The sequence below is a fragment of the Balaenoptera ricei genome, chromosome 16 (assembly GCF_028023285.1).
Source record: "Balaenoptera ricei isolate mBalRic1 chromosome 16, mBalRic1.hap2, whole genome shotgun sequence".
Classification (NCBI taxonomy): Eukaryota; Metazoa; Chordata; class Mammalia; order Artiodactyla; family Balaenopteridae; genus Balaenoptera; species Balaenoptera ricei.
Window position 1 is genome coordinate 26182673 of NC_082654.1, and position 19951 is coordinate 26202623.

At 38.5% G+C, this 19951-nt stretch overlaps 1 protein-coding gene across 1 annotated transcript in view; it reads left to right on the forward strand.

Annotated features, from left to right (window-relative positions):
* Window positions 1-279: 279 nt before the first annotated feature.
* Window positions 280-19951, forward strand: part of NT5C2 (5'-nucleotidase, cytosolic II) — a 106251-nt gene continuing 86579 nt past the window's right edge. The window contains exon 1 of the mRNA XM_059899830.1: window positions 280-359. The gene's annotated coding sequence lies outside the window, so the exon portion shown is untranslated. The remainder of the gene's footprint in view (window positions 360-19951) is intronic.

Below are 19951 nucleotides of genomic sequence, written 5' to 3' on the forward strand. Positions count from 1 at the left end.
TAAGTGAGGTAGTCCAGGGCCCTGCAGAAGGCCCAGGGATGGAGACCTAAAGGACATGGAAGGGTTGTCAACGTGCGTCACCCCACAGCTCAGCAGCGGGCAATGTCCTGTTGTTTGAAGATCCCCAGACCCAGGCAAGGGACCGGGACGCAGGCCCGCCTCGCGGTTCCACTCCCGCAGCGCGGCCAGGGAGCGTCGCGGAGGCCGGGTTCTGCGGCGGAGCTGGGGGACGGAACAGCGCGCTGGTCCCTGGCCGGGCGCGAGCCGGGGGCGGTGCCGGGGCGGCGGGGGCTGGGAGGGCGCGCGCCCGGGCGGCTGCGGCAGTTGCGCTCTGGGTTTGCTGCCGTGCGGTGGGGCCGGTGAGTGCGGCGGGACCCGCGGGCGGGAGGGGAAGGAGCGGGCGGGCAAGGGAGCGAGGGAGAGTGCGCGGCAGAGCGCGCGACCTGGGCCAGGGCCCCCCGCCTGCCCCCGCCTCGACCCTACCCGGCCGCTACGCCCCTCAGGCCCCGCTCGTCCGGGCGCCCGCCTGAGAGCCAGCGGACCCCGCACGTCTCCAGCCCCAGGTCGCCCCGGCCTCGGAGCAGCCCCTTGCTCCGCGCCGCGGCGACGCCCCCGGCCCCACGTCACGCTTGCGCCATTGTTTCCTGGCCTTGGGCTCGCTGGGAGCCGCCTTACCCTCGGAGCGCGGCCCTTCGCCTCGCTGCTTTCCGGCCCGGTGCCCCGCTTTTCCCTCACGCTGGTGGCAGCCCCCATCCCGCCTCGGACGGACACCTCTTTACTCAGTTCTGCGTATATTTTACGGCCGACGCCTGGCCTCCTCCCGTCCGCACCCGAAGCCTGCCTTTCCGCCCTGTTAATGGACCTCCCCACCCCTTGCGCGTTCCCGGTCAACCCCGAGGAACTAGCCAGCCGCTGTGTTAGGATGCAAGGTTGACAGCGTTGTAGCAAGAACCACCAGAAATTGCCAACTGAAAGCCCACATGCCAGTTTCGTCGTTTGCAGCACTTCCTGGAAAGCTCACACCGAATTGCAGGCCGCCGCAAAAAAAAAGTGCTAGTTGTTTCCCAATGGCTCCCAAGTCAGGGGCCAACTGTCCGGTGGCAGTCTATTCCTTTCCTTTTCCTGGGGTACCCTGAAGGCCTCGAGAGCCGAGAGTGAGATGCAAATCTGAGGCCTAAATCATTAGTTGTAAGCATGACGTTTGGGGGCTTTTACTTCGGTAGGCCTTAGCTTTTAAAGGCAGTAGGAAAAAATAAAAAAATAAAAATAAAGGCAGTAGGTAGAGTTGGAGGTCAGACTGTTTTCCCGGCTTTGGGCCGTTATTTTGAGGATGCATTGTTAAGTGCAGTGCTCTGCAATGACTAGTCACCATTATAGGGTTGTGTGTGTGCGCGCGTGTGCGTGTTCGGGTGCGGACAGGTTCTTCTTGATTGAACTTGTTTCATAATGCGTATATACTGTTCATTTTGCCTCTTAAGGCAGCGGATGCAAACTCTGGTAACTAATGTGAAACAGTGCTATTTACCGTGGAAACTTAATGTTATTGAGGTCTTTTTAGATATTTACCTCTACACTTTTCAGCACTGGTTAGAATTTATCCAGATGAAGACATCCAGGCCTGAAGAGGTTAAGTTCAAGAAGACACAGCTTGTAATTAAAAGCAGAACTTTACATGCTGGGCTGATGCTAGCGCACACAGACTTTATTTTTGAAATGCATTTCTATTGCAGTGTAAGCCACTACATTTCAGTATAGGTGCTGCATTACTCTCATCAACCCAGACTTTAGATTTTATTTAATTAATTAATTTTTAAATAAATTTATTTATTTTATTTATTTATGTTTGGCGGCGTTGGGTCTTCGTTGCGGTGCGCGGGCTTCTCCTTACGGTGGCTTCTCTTGTTGCAGAGGACGGGCTCTAGGCACGCGGGCTTCAGTAGTTGCAGCATGGGGGCTCAGTAGTTGTGGCACGTGGGCCTAGTTGCTCCAAGGAATGTGGGATCTTCCTGGACCAGGGATCGAACCCGTGTCCCCTACATTGGCAGGCGGATTCTTAACCACTGCGCCACCAGAGAAGTCCCCAGATTTTAGATATTTAGAATTCAGTGATTAGCTAATCTGTAAAATGAGAGGGCCAAAGGAGTTGTTTGCAAGGGTTCATTCCGTTCTAAGATTTGATTCCATTGTTTGCAAATTTACAATCAGCCTCAAGTTTCCAAAAGTTTATAATTGTAGGAAGATTTATATAGATATTTACATAGGGTATCTGCAAACCTTACTAGTGATACCAGGTGTATCTTCCTAAAGAAAGCCAAATTACAGTAGAATGTTAGGAGGAATGTTCATTCATCTGTCTTTAGGCTATTTCTACTGTTTAATGGGGGAAAGAAAGCACACAAAACATGTTTTTTTAAAAAAAGTACATCTTTTTATTGCTTACCTCTCTTACCAAAAAGCTTAAATTCAATAGTTAAAAAAAACCAACAACCAACTTTATCATGTTATTTATGATAAATAAATATCATATCTTTTCCAGTTCTTATGTACATATAATTTTTATGTAGTTATAATTGCTGTGTACATATTTAAAATTTTGCAGTTCCCCACATTTTTGGGATGTCCATGTGTCTAGAGAATTCATCTACTTTTCATTTGTGGAGGCTCTGTAACATGCTTTTATGCCCAGTAGTCAACAATGCCTGGCATACAGGCTCTCAGTAAATTTTTGTTGAATGAATGTAATATTTTGAGCTGCTTAGACATCTCGGAACACAAAATGTTAAATATCACAAGGCATATGTTAAATGACATGTGAGCAGTAAAGGCCATCAATGCAAAGGCACGTGAGCCAGGAGGCAGCATCACATATGTTTAAGGACCTGGGTTTTGGAGTCTGGGTTTGAGACCTGGCTTTGCCACTTACCATCCATGCACCCTTGGAGAACTTAACCGTAGAGAGCTTCACTCAGTTTCTCTCACCATGAAAAAGGGAAAAATAGAACAAATTTCACAGAGTTGTGTGGGGTGACTGGGGTAATTCCATTGAAGCAATACAGGCACACATTAAATTCTCTGTAAATGTTAGCTATTCTGTTTTTTTTCATTCAAAGTGGAGAGATTACTGTAAGTTGGTGGGATCAGGGAAAACATCATAGAGAAGGTGACACTTGAGAGTAGGGAGAGGATGCAAAAGTGGATATATTGAGGGTTTACTGAATAGATTGTTCTCACTAAAGCAAAGGGTTTGGTAGAGCAATACTATGAGATAAAACTGTAGAGGGAGGACTTCCTCGGTGGCGCAGTGGTTAAGAATCCGCCTGCCAGTGCAGGAGACACGGGTTTGACCCCTGGTCCGGGAAGATCCCACATGCCGCAGAGCAACTAAGCCCGTGTGCCACAACTACTGAGCCTGCACTCTAGAACCCGTGAACCACAACTACTGAGCCCGCACTCTAGAGCCTGCGAGCCGCAACTACTGAAGCCCGCACGCCTAGAGCCCATGCTCCGCAACAAGAGAAGCCTCCGCAGTGAGAAACCCGCGCACCTCGCCGCAACTAGAGAAAGCCAGTGCGCAGCAACGAAGACCCAACACAGCCAAAAATAAATAAATAAATTAATTAATTAATAAAAAAAAAACCTGGAGAGAGAAATTCTAGTAAACTGTTTACAAGATATGCTACATGGGTTTCTTGAAGATAGGGCAGAATTAATAAAGTAAGACAACTCTTATGAGTAGCTGGTGTTTGTTTCGTTTTTTAAGTTCGGACCTGAAAAATTATTTGCTTTAAGGAAATTGATAGCAAATTGTTATGCAGTGCTAAGGTCCTTGTTATTTGACACAGTAAATCCTTTTTTTTAAATAATTTTTTTAAAGCATTTTTTAAAAATTATTTTATTTATTTTTGGCTGCATTGGGTCTTTGTTGCTGCGCGCCGACTGGGCTTTCTCTAGTTGCGGCGAGCAGGGGCTACTCTTCGTTGCGGTTCGCGGGCTTCTCATTGTGGTGACTTCTCTTTTTGAGGAGCACTGGCTCTAGGCGCGTGGGCTTCAGTAGTTGCGGCGCATGGGCTTAGTAGTTGTGGCTCGCAGGCTCTAGAGTGCAGACTCAGTAGTTGCAGCTCACGGGCTTAGTTGCTCTGCGGCATGTGGGATCTTCCTGGACCAGGGCTCGAACCCATATTCCCTGCATTGGCAGGCAGATTCTTAACCACTGCGCCACCAGGGAAGCCGCACAGTAAATCTTATATGACTTCTTACCACTTGAAATTTGTGTTCTATGATTGGTTACCAAGGTTTGCAGTGGCTGTTTTTTCTTTTCCTTTCTGTGGAAAACAACTTTAGCAGCAACTCCCACCCCCACCCCACCCCCCACCAAATAGCAAAATTGCCAGCAGAGCAGCAAAATAGCCCCCCTTTTAGGTGGAATGCATACTCCAAAGGATTAAATTGCCTTGGAGAGTGTTGAACTATTTGTTCCTATCTTTTGTGTGTTTCTTTTGATTGGGAAGCATTATCAGGAGTGTGAGATGAAAAAGCCTGCTGTGTCAGGATCTCCTTGGAAAGAGAAGACTGAAATCTGGTGCCTGAAGTTTAATGGCTAAAAATATGTGTGTGTATATATATATAAATATATATACATTTATATTTATATACATATAGAATATACATCTTGGTAAATTTGTTGGGTACAGTAGGCCCGTCGTATCTGGATGCAGAGCAGGGGAAAAAAAACAGAGAGGCGACTGTAGTGCACCATTTTATGTAAGGAGCTTGAGCATCCTGGATTTTGGTATCTGTGATTGGGGGCGTGTCCTGGCACCAACCCCCACGGATACAGAGTGACCGCTGTATTAGTATTTCTGTTTCCAATGTCCAGTGGAGTATATGTTTTTTAATGCACCTTGGTTCAGTTTAATGTGGTTTCTTTAATGTTTTAATATAAATTTATTCAAAAATATGAAATATTTCAAAATATAGGAAATAATGTAATGATCATCTTAATTATAGGCCATCATATTTATTTTGTGGTTTTTTTTACCCATTTTCTAATTGTGTAGTCTTTCTTTTCAATTTACTATATTTTTCAAAGGGATAAAATTACAGATACAGTTGAGGCCTGTATGAATCCTTGCTGATCCTATTCCCCTCTCTTTCCCTGTCATGAATTCAGTAATTATCATTCCCATTATGTTTGTATACTTTTACTAATATGTATATATCCCTGAAAGTGCATATACTCTTGTTTAATGTATTATGCACATGATTCTGCAACTTGGTTTTTTATTCAACATTGTTTTTATTTTTTTTGAAGATATGATTTTATGATAAAGCACTGATGAAAGAAGCTCATATGAAGATTTTTTTTGAGGGGGTGGGCAATGTTTAACTTCTTGCCCAGCCTGTGTTTCCAAGTCTGTCCCAATGTTGGGGCTATTCGTTCTTTTTTTAATTTATTTTATTGATGTAACATTGATTTATAACATTATATAAGTTTCACAAGTACAGTGTTTTATTTCTACTTCTGTATACCCTTTGCTCACCACCAAAAATGTAGTGTTCGTCCATCACCGTACAGTTGCTCCCCTTTACCCATTTTGCCCTCCCCCTCCCACTCCCCCTGTGGCTCACTACTACTCTGTTCTATGTTTTTGTTTGGTTTGGTTTGTTCATTTATTTATTGTTTGTTTATTAGTTTTTTATATTCCACATGAGTGAAATCATGTGGTATTTGTCTTTCTCCATCTGACTTATTTCACTTAGCATGATATCCTTAAGGTCCATCAATGTAGTTGCAAATGGCAAGATTTCATCTTTTTATGGCCGAGTAGTATTTCATTGTATGTGTATATATATATACCCCACATCTTTTCATCCACTGATGGGCACTAGGTTGTTTCCAATCTTGGCTATTGTAAATAATGCCGGGATGAACATAGGGGTGCATGTATCTATTTTCAGATTAGTGTTTTCGTATTCTTTGGATAAATATCCAGAAGTGGGATAGCTGGATCATATTAATTTTTTGAGGAATGTCCATACTGTCTTTCATAGTGGCTGCACCAATTTACGTTCCCACCAACAGTGTATGAGGGTTCCCTTCTCTCCACATCCTCACCAACACTTGTTATTTCTTGTTTTTTTTGATAGTAGCCTTCCTGTCAGGTGAGAGGTGATATCTCTTTGTGGTTTTAATTTGCATTTCCCTAATAATTAGTGATGTTATTTAACATTGTTTTTGCTACATATCCATGTTGGTAGATATATCTTTAGTTCATTCATTTTAATTTCTCTATAATATTGCATTATATGAATAAGCCAGTTTGTTTATGAATATTTAGGGGTTTCTGCCTTTTTTGCTGTTAGTAACAGTGCTGTAATAAACATTCTTGGATATGTCATCTTGTTTACATGTGTGAGAGAGAATTCTAAGCCTAGGGAATTCTTAGGTGGTAGGGTATGAGGATCTTCACCTTTATTAAATAAAGCTGAATTATTTTCCAAAATACTAAACACAAAACACCCATCAGCAGGTTGTGAGAGTTCCTTTTTTACCATATCCTTACAAACATTGATATTGCCAGACTCTTAAATTTTAAAATCAAATTAAATTTCATTTTAATTTGCTTTTCCATTTATTGTAAGGATTTATTCCATTTGCATCCATTTATTGTAAGGTTTTCTTTTCTATAAATTGCTTCATTCTTTTTTCTGGTGGCTCATTTTTTTTTTTTTTCCATTTTCTTTTCCATCATTAGTTTGCAGCTCTCTTTATCTCGACTTTATACTAATCCTCTCTCAGTTACGATGTTGCAAAAATCTTCTCAGTGGTTGCTCTTTACTTTTTGTTGTGCATAAGTTTTACATTTTTATTCCAACTTTTTATGTGAAAAATTTCAGTCCTACAGAAAAGTGCAGTGATAGTTCAATGAATACACTTGTATCTTTCACCTGGATTCACCAACTGTTAACATTTTGTCATATTTACTTTTTATTTCATATATACATTTTTTTCCTAAACCATTTAAAAGTAATTTGCAGACATCATGGCACTTCATCTCTTAAAAGATATACTTGAATATCCTAAAAACAAGGATGTCCCACAAAACTACAGTATGATTATCACATTTAATATGAATGCAACATTATTATCTAATATACAGTGCATATTAAAAATTTCTCAATTGTCCCAATAATGACCTTTATACTTAATCTCCAACCCCACCCCTGATCCAGGATCATGAGTTGCATTTAGTTGCCATGTCCCTTTAGTTACTTTTTTTTTTAAACTTTTGGGTTTATTTATTTATTTATTTATGGCTGTGTTGGGTCTTCGTTTCTGTTCGAGGGCTTTCTCTAGCTGTGGCAAGTGGGGGCCACTCTTCATTGTGGTGCGCAGGCCTCTCATTATCGCGGCCTCTCTTGTTGCGGAGCACAGGCTCCAGACGTGCAGGCTCAGTAATTGTGGCTCACGGGCCTAGTTGCTCCGCGGCATGTGGGATCTTCCCAGACCAGGGCTCGAACCCGTGTCCCCTGCATTGGCAGGCAGATTCTCAACCACTGCGCCACCAGGGAAGCCCGCCTTTAGTTACTTTTAATCGACAACAGGTCCCCAGACTTTTGTTTCTTTTCATAGTATTGATATATTTGAAGAGTCCAGGTCAGTTGTTTTGTACAATGTCCTTCAATTTGGATTTGTCTGATCATTTCCTTAGATGTTTAAATTCAAACTAAATGTTTTTGGCAGGAAGAAGCTTTAAATTTTAACATACTCAGATTTGTCTATCTTTTCCTTTATGGTTTGTGTTGTCTTTTATCCAAGAAAACCTTCCCTACCTTGATGTCATAGGGCTTTTCGTCTCTGTTTTCTTCTAAAAGTTGCATGGTTTTGCTTTTTTTATATTTAGGCTTATAAATGCTGTTTATTTTTTGTGCTTAGTCTACCTTTAATGTGGTGTTCAATTAGCATTTGTGTTACACATTCTTTTTCTACCATTGTGTTTGTCATAAAATTACTCTGTAAATTCATAAAGACTGGATGGCTTTTGTTATGCACTAAATTGTGAAAATTTTGAGTTATCTGATCATGCTAAAGGTGTAGAGGTTGAAACAGCTGAAACATTCTGTGTGAAAATTGTAAAAATTTTAAGATATATTTGTAAGAATTTAAGCACGGTATGCTGTAAATAAGACCCAGATGAAACATCAGCATCTTTCACAAATCTGAAATCAGTAAATGCCATATGTTTAACCTTGGATTATTGACTTTTGCAGTAGGTTTGATGAGATAATCCTATGTGGAACTAAGCTTTCGGGAACAAAAGAAACCTACAGATAGTAGATTAAGATTAGATTTAGGATACTTACATTGACGTGAAAAAATGTGTGAAATTGTATAGCCTTTGCCACATAATTGACACTCTGAAGTTTTGACTCTGAAAGTAGAAACCTATTATAACATTCCTCCAAACATAAAGTACTACATTGTGCAGAGGCCCCTACATTGTGTAGAGGCCGCAAGTATTAAACACTGTGGGCTCTAGTATTATAAATAATAATTTATTACACACTGTGTGTCAGCCACTGTTCTTAGCACCTTGCGCTTATTAATGCATTAAATCCTTGTTCCAACTCTGACCATTTTTGAGTTGAAGAAACTGAAGTGATTGTATAATTTGCTCAAACATAGAGCTAAGTTGGTGTTGGAGCCAGGTTTTGAACCCGGACAGAATGGCTCCAGAATCTGCACTCTTCACTACAAGTGACCCTTCTGTGTGATAATTCTGTGACCCTGGTCAAATTATTTAACTTCTCTATGCTGTTTTCTTCTTTGTACAATGAAGATAATAGTACCTAATTCATATGGTTGTTGTGAGAAGTTAATTAGATAAAATAAGTATAGAGCTTAGAATAATACATGAAAAAAAAGTGAGCACTCAATAAATGTTAGCCATTATTATGTTAGCATTACTAAGGCATTGAACTTATGCGTATCTCTGAATTTTTACCAAATAAGTGAAGTACGCCATAAATATGAGTGTATATATACAAAAAAGTAGAAATACCATGGTGATTATTTCTGCCTTTCTGATTTTTATCTCTTTATTATTTTGAAAGAGGAAAGATAACAGGTAAAACAAAATTGAATGATGAGCCAGGAGCTCATTGGTAAGAGAATGAGTTCTTTTTGAAATATAGCAGAATTTTTTATCTGCCTTTTAAAAGAATATTCAAGAATGATTACTAAAGGTGCAAAGTGTTATATATTAGCTGAATGTAAAAACTTTTCAGCTCTGTTACCTTTATGCTTTTGAAATTATAGTTTAATTATAATTAATTAATTATAGCTTAGTTAATTATAGCAATGTTTTGAAGAAATAAAAATCATATTGTGGTCCCCCCTTATCTGCAGTTTCACTTTCCACAGTTTCAGTTACCTGCAGTCAACCATAGTCTGAAAATATTAAATGGAAAATTCCAGAAATAAACAATTCATAAATTTTAGACTGTGTGCCGTTCTGAGTAGTGTGATGCAATCGTGCACCATCCTGCCTGGGATCCACAATCACAGTCATCCTCATGGCTCAGTAATCCAGGATCACCCAAAGCTGATGATCCTCCTTCTGACATATCATCAGAAGGTCAATGGTAGCCTAACACTGTATCACAGTGCCTGTGTCATTCACCTTACTGCATCTCATTACGTAGGCATTTTATCATCGCACATCATCACAAGAAGGATGAGTACAGTAGCGTAAGATATTTCGAGAGAGAGAGAGAGAGACCACATTCATATAACTTTTGTTACAGCGTATTGTTGGAATTGTTTTATTATTAGTTATTGTTGTTAATGTGCCTCTTATGTGCCTAATTTGTAAATTAAACTTTATCATATGTATGTATGTATATATAGGGAAAAATATAGTTTATATAGCATTCTGTACTATCCACAGTTTCAGGCATCCACTGGAGATCTGCACTACATATTCTCAAGCCCAGTCATTTAAAATGTTTTCTTTACATGCTCTCTTGTTCCTTTTTGTCAACAACCATGTTATTGTTGAAGGTTTGGTATTACTCAAAACATTCAGTTGGAAGCAACCTTCATATGAGGATGTAGAACAAATATTGCATTCTGTGTGATATGGCAGAGGTAATGGAATTCTAGGAGTAGCAGCAGTAAAGTGTTCAGGATAACTAAAATTCGGGTCTTTTTTGTATATTTTTGGAACTTTAGGAACGTATGCAATAAATTTACATTTTCTAGTTACAGTTTCAAACTAGAGATTGGAGCATGTTGTTGCTTGAAGAGGAAAAACAAATTGTCCAGGCAACAGGTACTACATTTCTTATTTGACAAGATCTCTTCTCAGCTTTATTTTCTATCAGAGAACAAGGAGCCTTTTGTTCCAAGGCCTGGTGTCGAAATGTTAGCAAAATACTACATTAATCAAGCTAAGAATCTTATTCGTTTCTGAACCAAGAGTACGATTTCATGAAGATTCATTTAGAGCATTAAAAAGAACTTGTGTAATATTCTTGCATTTTCAGGCTTACACAGAACTTAGCTTCTGGAAAGCAAAGCGCTCCAAGTGTAGAGGTTTAGGAGTTTATTTCTGCCTGTATATATCAAGTCTATAGTTCAAGGAACTGGGGATACAGCAGCAAACAAAACAAGTGTCACCCTCATGAAACTTACATTTTAGAGAAAAGGACCTGATAGTACCAAACTGTCAAATACATTATGTGTGGAAGTGTAAATGTGCAAAAAAGAAAAACAAAATGGGGTGAGAGGATAGCAAGTGATATGTGTGGATAGGTAAGTGTGATTTTATTAGTTGGAATTTGTTAGCCATCTGTATCACTTGGTGTGTAAACTGTGAATGTTGGTCTTTTACACAAATGTAGAGTATAACTTGGGGCAAATGATATAAAGAATTCTGAATAGAAATAATGAAATGAAAAATGAACAAAAAACCGTTCCTCATAAATTAAAAGATAGGAGTTAATGAAACATTTAACACAATTTATACCTAACACACTTTTAGGAGTCTTACTTTTTGGGAAAAATTAATATTCCTTCATCTTAAAATATTTTATGTGATTTTTTTCTTTCATGTATTTTATGATTAGAAGGAACAAAGGTTACAAGAATACTTTCAAAGCTAAATTTTATTTCAAAGTGCTGTTCTTTGAGTTAGGGGTGACCCTATTAACTACAGATACTGTGATTTAGGTTTTCAGCAGTATTGTTAGACAAATTAATCTAAATTTGGATCTGACTTCCCTTGTTTTCCAGGGAATGTATTTGTAAGTAAATTGGTTTGTGGTCTTGTTACAGAGGGGACCCTTGATGGCAACATAATGATCTAACCATCTAATTTACCTCTATATTTTCTTGGTTTTACTTGCTCATCTGTCAAGGATTAGGATTATCAGGGGCTATGTGTAAAATGTTAGTATGATACCAGGCATACAGATGGACGATATAGCTTTAAATTTTCTTTTCCCATAAAGTAAACTCGTTTAATATGTGTCATATGCAAGTAAAGTTGTATTTATGAAAATAAAATAAATTTCAGGCTGGTGAGAAAATTCAAAAAAGCCATTCAAAATTATCCTTTCCACTCAAGTCTCAGAGCAGTGTTCATTGTTCTTAGAATGACAGTGGTTGATTATAAAACATATAAATTACTAGTTTTATATTTCAAACACAAGATAAATTCCAGCGAAGTTTAGTAAAACACTGAGTGTTCATATTTACTTAACTGTTATCATTACCCTATTATCTATAGTGACACACTAATCCCATTGAAAGATGAATATTTGGTTCAAACTGCCATGTGTATAAAACACTTTGCCTGATGGACCTGTGCTACATACTGTGTTTAAGTGCTACTTACTTCTTTCTAAGGGAGCTACTGACATGACGTGAAAGAGACATTAAAATGGCCTTGCTAGCCAGGCTGCAGATTGCTCACCAGGCTTACCCTGCAGTTTCAGTTACTCTTTGCTTCCTGTTTTCAGAAGTTGCCTGAAGCTTTTGGGGCAGCTGGTTTCCCTTTCTCTGGGGGAGGATGATGTTAGTGGTGAAGGGAACTATGTATGTTTTGCCTATGAAATATTTTTAAAGTGTGAAACTAAAATATTTTAAATGCCTGAGAGTTCATTTCAGTTGTTACTCTTCAGATACAACTACTTTGCAGGCTGGATATTTTATATTGAAACAAAGGACTGTTTCAATATAAACTGTACCACTATTGCTTGGAAGGAATTAAAATTTGAGCTTTTTATTCAGCATTAGTCACTGCTGTACCTTACTGAAAAAAACTACTCTTAAGCTTGACACTGTAAACAGGTGACAAAGTGTTTACCTACTTATTGGAACATTTTTTTTTTTTTTTTGCCAGATGATAATCAACGTCTATAATTTTACTGTCACTGTGAAAAATAGTTAAGTATTAGATAGACTGACTGTGAATAGAGTCCAAAAGTCTGTCATAGTAATGCTAACATGTGTTAGATAAGATCATAGGAAAACTGTCAAATAAGGAACTTTTTGAAGATGATGATTTAAGAAAAATCTCACCCCTGTACCTTCACATAACTATATAGACTTCATGGCAAATTTTATTTCATATTAGTGATAATATGGTTATTTAATCATTTATGTTTACATTTTTAGTTGAATAAAATCTTGTGTTATCTTTGCTGAGACTCTGTAACTTGAATTTTTAAAATAAAACGTATTCTGTTTAGTCCATGGATGATCCAAGAAAGTGCTTTGAATTTTTCCTACAAATAATTTGAAGAAAGTAATACAAAAAGAAGTTAAAATATATGGGGGAAATCTTTTGTTAGTGTAATTACTACCTCTAATTTGTAAGGAAAGAGGGAAAGAAAAGCCTGACTTTTAAAAAACAGTTTTATTGAGGTATAAATACATACAACAAACTGTATATATTTAGAAGGTACAATAAGTTTGACATATGTATATAACCATGAAACAGTCACCATAATTGAGGTAATGAACATATCACACCCAAAAGTTTCCTTGGGCCCCTCCCCACCTCACGCCACCACTCTAGGCAACCACTGATCTGCTTTCTGTCACGGTAGCTTAGTTGGCATTTTCTAGAATTTTATGTAAACAAAATCATGTAGTGTGCACTCATTTTTTTGTCTTCTTTCACTCAGCATAATTTTGAGATTTATTCATGTTGTATATCAATAGTTCATTCCTTTTTATTGCATAATCATATTCCATTGTATGGATATAACACAACATGTATCCATTCATCTGTTCATAGACATTTGGGTTGTTTTCAGTTTCTGACTATGACAAACAAAGCTGCTCTGAATATTCATGTGCAAGTCTTTATATGGATATATGCTTTCATTTCTCTTGGACAATTACTTGGGAGTAGAGAGATTGGGACATAGAGTAGATGTTACATTTAACTTTTAAAGAAATGATGGGAGTTCCCTGGTGGCCTAATGGTTAGGATTCCGGGCTTTAACTTCATGGGTCTGGTTGAATCCCTGGTCAGGAAACTGAGATCCTGCAAGACCAGCAGCACGTCAAAAAAAAAAAAACTGAAATGGCAAATTGTTTTCCAGAGTGCTTGTACCATTTTTATATTCTCACCAGCAGTGTATTGGAGTTCTAGTTGCTCTTTATCCTCATCAAATTTGGCATGGTCAGTCTTTTTTTTTTTTTTTTTTGGCTGCACCTCACAGCACACGGGATCTTAGTTCTCCGACCAGGATTGAACCCGTGGCCCCTGCAGTGGAAGTGCGGAGTCCTAGCCACTGGACCGCCAGGGAAGTCCCTGGTCAGACTTTTTAATTTTAAACATTCTAATAGGCATGTAGTAGAATCTCGTTATGGTTGTAATTTGCATTTCCCTGGTGATAAATGATGTTGAGTATCATTTCATGTCTTTATTTGCCATCTATATATCTTTTTTGATGAAGTGTCTATTCAAACACTTTGCCCATATTTTAATAATTGGATTCTTTGTCTTGTGTTTTGAGAGTTCTGTATATGTTCTGGATACATGTTCTTTTTTTTTTTTTTAATTTATTTATATTTATTTTTGGCTGTGTTGGGTCTTCGTTTCTGTGCGAGGGCTTTCTCCAGTTGCGGCAAGCGGGGGCCACTCTTCATCGCGGTGTGCGGGTCTCTCACCGTTGCGGCCTCTCCCGTTGCGGAGCACAGGCTCCAGACACGCAGGCTCAGTAATTGTGGCTCATGGGCTTAGTCGCTCTGTGGCATGTGGGATCTTCCCAGACCAGGGCTCGAACCCGTGTCCCCTGCATTGGCAGGCAGATTCTCAACCACTGCGCCACCAGGGAAGCCCCTGGATACATGTTCTTTTATCGGACTTGTGATTTGCAAATATTTTCCCTCAGACTGTAGCTTATCTCCTCTGCTTTTCCTACCAAAGAGTGATAGAAAACATTTTAATGGAAACATAATATGAAAATACAATTTTGTTTTGTTTATATTCCTCTGTTAGCCATGAAGAGGGACAAGTTAAGTATACAAACAAGATTGAAGAGACAATATTTAAACTTCCTAAGGGAGTAAAATGTTTTTGCATCACTCATATACATATAAACCATAATGTGCAAAACAGATTAACATGACTTGTAATGCCAGCCTAGTAGTAAGTTGATTTATTGTTTGTTTTATTTTGTCTATCATCCCCTCACTTTACTGAGGTCTCTGAATAAATATTATTTCCTTATAGATACCTTCCAAGGTTTTCCTACAATATTATTGTCATTCTTTATCTCTTCACCTTATTTGTTTTACCTATACCATATACCACTTACCACTACCTGGCACAGTGTGTTTGGTTACTGTCTTACTCCTCCACTAAGATGTAGGCTCCATGAGGCTGAGAATTTGTCTCTTCTGTTGTAGCTTGTTTTTTCCTCCTCTTTTTGGTATCTTACAAAGAGCAGAAGTTTTACATTTTGATGGAATCTAATTTATCAACTTTTTTTCTTTTATCCATTGTGCTTTAGGTTTTGGAACTAGGAAATTTTGACTAACCCAAAGCTCACAAAGACTTTCTCTTATGTTTTCTCCTAGAAGTTTTATAGTCTTAGATTTTACATTTAGGCCTACAGTACATTTTGAATTAATTTTTGTATATGCTGAGAGGTGCCTGATGGTACTGGCTAGGATAGAACCTCCAGTACAATTTTGAGTAGAAGTGGTGAGACTGTACATCTTTTTTCCTGATTTTAGGGGGAAAACATTCAGTCTTTCATCTTTTTAGTATGATGTTACCTGTAGGTTTTTGGTAGATGCACTTTATCATACTAAGGAAGTTACCTTTATAACTAGTTTGCTGAGAGTTTTTATCAGTAAAGCATGTCGAATTTTGTCTTATACTTTTTCTATATCTATTGAGATGATCATACAGTTTTTCTTGTTCCTTTTTTTTTTAAGTCGGCTAATACGTTGACTGATTTTAGCATGTTAGATCATCTCTGCATTCCTGGGATTGACTCCACTTGGTTGTATTATTCTTTTAAAATATTGTTGGATTTGATTTTTATTTCTGTGTGATCAGTAATAATTTCCCTGCTTTCATCTGATTCTAGTTATTTGCATCTTATCTCTGTTTCCTAGTCATTCTAGCTAAGGTTTTGTCAATTTTGTTGGTCATTTCAAAGAATGAACGTTTGGTTTCATTGATTCTGTGTTTATTTATTCTCTATTTTATTTATTTATTCCCTAATTGTTATTATTACCTTCCTTCTGCTGGGCTTGGGCTTAGTTTGTTCATCTTTTTTTTGCCATTCTAGTTCCTCCAGGTATAAAGTTAGGTTATTGATTTGAGATGTTTCTTCTTTTTTAATGAAGGCATTTACAGCTGTAAATTTTCCTCTGAGTACGTACGGCCTTCCCTGTATCTCATAAGTTTTTAGTGTTTTGTGTTTTTGTTTTCTTTTGTCTCTTAACTATTTTCTAGTTTTCCTTGTGATTTCTTCTTTGACCCTGTTGGTTGTTTAAGAGTGTGTTGATTAACTTCCACATATTTGTGAATTTTGTAGTTTTCCTAATCTTATTGACTTCTAGCTTTATTCCATTACAATAGAAGAAGATACTTTGTATGATTTCAATTTTTTAAACATTTATTTATTTAATAAATTTATTAATTTAATTAATTTATTTTTGGCTGCATTGGGTCTTCGTTGCTGCGTACAGGCTTTCCCTAGTTGTGGAGAGCAGGGGCTACTCTTCGTTGCAGTGCGCGGGCTTCTCATCGCGGTGGCTTCTCGTTGTGCAGCGCGGGCTCTAGGTGCGCAGGCTTCAGTAGTCGTGGCACGCGGGCTCAGTAGTTGTGGCTCGTGGGCTCTAGAGTGCATGCTCAGTAGTTGCGGTACATGGGCTTAGTTGCTTCACGGCATGTAGGATCTTCCCAGACCAGGGCTTGAACCCATGTCCCCTGCATTGGCAGGTGGATTCATTTTTTTTTTTTTTAAAGGGGACATAAATTCTTATTTTTTGGTTTTTTTAAAAATTATTTATTTATTTATTTATTTATTATTTTTGGCTGTGTTGGGTCTTCGTTTCTGTGCGAGGGCTTTCTCTAGTTGCGGCAAGCAGGGGCCACTCTTCATCGCGGTGCGCGGGCCTCTCACTATCGTGGCCTCTCTTGTTGCGGAGCACAGGCTCCAGACGCGCAGGCTCAGTAGTTGTGGCTCATGGGCCCATTTGCTCCGCGACGTGGGATCTTCCCAGACCAGGGCTCGAACCCGTGTCCCCTGCATTGGCAGGCAGACTCTCAACCACTGCGCCACCAGGGAAGCCCAGCAGGTAGATTCTTAACCACTGCACCACCAGGGAAGTCCCTAAACATTTATTAAGACTTATTTTATGGTTGAACATATGGTCTATCCTGGATAATGTTCCATGTGCACTTGAGAAGAATGTATATTCTGTTGTTGGGTGGAGTGGTCTATATATGTCTCCTAGGTCTAGTTAGTTTATACTTGTTCAAGCCCTCTATATCGTTATCAATATTAGTTTTAAATGTTCTCTCTATTGTTGGAAGTGAGGTATTGAAGTCCCTAACTATTTCCCACTATAGTTGGGAATAGTTTCCAACTATTTCCCCCTTCAATTTTGTCAGTGTTTGCTTCATGTATTTTGAGGCTCTTTTGTTGGGTGCATTTATGTTTGTAATTGCTATATCTTCTTAGCAAATTGACCCTTTTGTTAGTATATAATGCATCTCTTTGTCTCTTGTAACAGTTTTGTTTTTTTTTTTTACTTAAAAGTCTATTTTGTGGGACTTCCCTGGTGGCACAGTCATTAAGAATCCACCTGCCAATGCAGGGGACATGGGTTTGAGTCCTGGTCTGGGAAGATCCCACATGCCATGGAGCAACTAAGCCCATGTGCCACGACTACTGAGCCTGCACTCTAGAGCCTGCAAGCCACAACTAACTACTGAAGCCCGCACGCCTAGAACCCGTGCTCTGCAACAAGAGAAGCCACCACAAGGAGAAGCCTGTGCACCTGAACAAAGAGTAGCCCCTGCTCACTGCAACTAGAGAGAGCCCATGTGCGGCAAGGAAGACCCAACACAGTCAAAAATAAATAAATAAATAAAAAAATTTTTTTAAGTCTATTTTGCATGATAGTAGTGTAGCCACTCCAGTTCTATTTGCTTACTATTTGCATAGAATGTCTTTTCCTGTCCTTCCACTTAAAACCAATTTGTGTCTTTGGATATGAAGTGAGTCTCTTGTAGACAGCATATAGGTGGATCATGTCTTTTTAATCCTTTCTGTGAAACTTTGCCTTCAAAGTAATTACTAATAAGGAAGGACTTATTTTTGCCATTTTGCTATTTGTTTTCTGAATGACTTAAACCCTTTTTGTTCCCCATTTCCTCCATTTTTGTTCCCCATTTCCTCCATTTATTGCTGCCTTTTGTGTTTAGTTGATGTTTTTAGTGAACTGTTTTGATTCCCTTCTCACAAATTTTATTTTTAATTAAAAAAAATTTTTTTTTTGGCTGTGTTGGGTCTTCGTTGCTGTGCATGGGCTTTCTCTAGTTGTGGCGAGAGGGGGCTACTCTTCATTGTGGTGCGCAGGCTTCTCATTGCTGTGGCTTCTCTTGTTGTGGAGCACAGGCTCCAGGAGCATGGGCTTCAGTAGTTGTGGTGTGTGGACTCAGTAGTTGTGGCTCGTGGGTTCTAGAGCACAGGCTCAGTAGTTGTGGCGCACGGGCTTAGTTGCTCCTCGGCATGTGGGATCTTCCTGGACCAGGGTTCGAGCCCGTGTCCCCTGCATTGGCAGATGGATTCTTAAACACTGCGCACCAAGGAAAGTCCTCACGCATTTTAATAATGTTGTATTTTCATTTTGAGTCAGTTCAAAATAATTTCTAATTTCTCCTTTGATTTCTTCTTTGACCCTTGGGTTATATAGAAGTGTGTTCATTTATTTGCAGGTATTTGGGGATTTTCCAGATATCTTTCTGTATTTATAGCTAATTTAATTTCATTGTGGCCAGTGAACATACTTTGTAAGACTTGATTCTTTTTCAATTTCAATTTATTGAGACTTGTTTTATGACCCAGAACATGATCTATTTTGGTAAATGTTCCATGTGCACTTGAAAAGAATGTGTATTCTGTGGTTGTTGGGTGGACTGTTTTATGAATGTCAGGTAGGTCAAGTTGCATGATAATGTTGGTCAAGTCTTTTCTATTCTTAACGGACATCCTGTCCACTTGTTCTATCAGTTATTGAAATATTACTGAAATCTCCAGCTATAATTGTGGTTTTGTCACTTCCTCCTTGCAGTTCTACAAGTTTTTGCTTCATGTATTTTGAAGCTCTGTTATTAGATATACATAAGCATTTATGATTATTATGTCTTCTTGATAAATTGACCTGTTTATCATTAAGAAATGGGCTTCCTTAAACCTGGTAATATTCTTTGATCTGAAGTATACTTTGTCTAATATTAATGTAACCATGCCAACTTAAACATTTTTTTTATTAGAGTATAGTTGATTTACAATGTTGTGTTAGTTTCTAATGTACAGCAAAGTGATTGTTTTACATATATATAAATATATATATTTTTTCTTTTTCATCTTTTCCATTATGGTTTATTATGGGATATTGAATATAGTTCCCTGTGCTATATAGTAGGACCTTGTTGTTTACCTATTTTATATATAGTAGTTTATATCTGCTAATCCCAAATTTCTAATTTATCCTGCTCCCATCCCCTTTCCGGTAACCTCAAGTTTGTTTTCTATGTGAGTCTGTTTCTGTTTTGTAAATAAGTTCATTTGTATCATATTTTAGATTACACATATTAGTGATAGCATATGGTGTTTGTCTTTCTCTTTCTGACTTAACTTCATTTAGTATGATAATCTCCAGGTCCATCCATGTTGCTGCACATGGCATTATTTAATTTTTTTATGGCTAGTATCCTATTGTATATATATATGCAACATTTTCTTTATCTAGTCATCTGTCAATGGACATTTACGTTGCTTCCTTGTCTTGGCTGTTGTAAATAGTGCTGCTATGAACATTGAGGTGCATGTATCTTTTTGAATTACAGCTTTCTCTGGAGATATGCCCAGGAGTGGGATTGCTGGATCATATGGCAACTCTATGTTTAGTTTTCTGTTTATTTTTTTTTAAACCTCAGGATGGAGGACAGACTTTATTTATTTATTTATTTACTTGCTTACTTATGTTAACCATTTTATTTATTTTTTGACCACACCGTGTGACATGCATGATCCTAGTTCCCCGACCAGGGATTGAACCCGCGTCCTTGTCATTGAAAGCGTGGAGTCCCAACCACTGGACCACCAGGGAATTCCCTATTTTTCGTGTTGTTGTTTTTTTTTTTAATATAAATTTATTTATTTATTTTTGGCTGCATTGGGT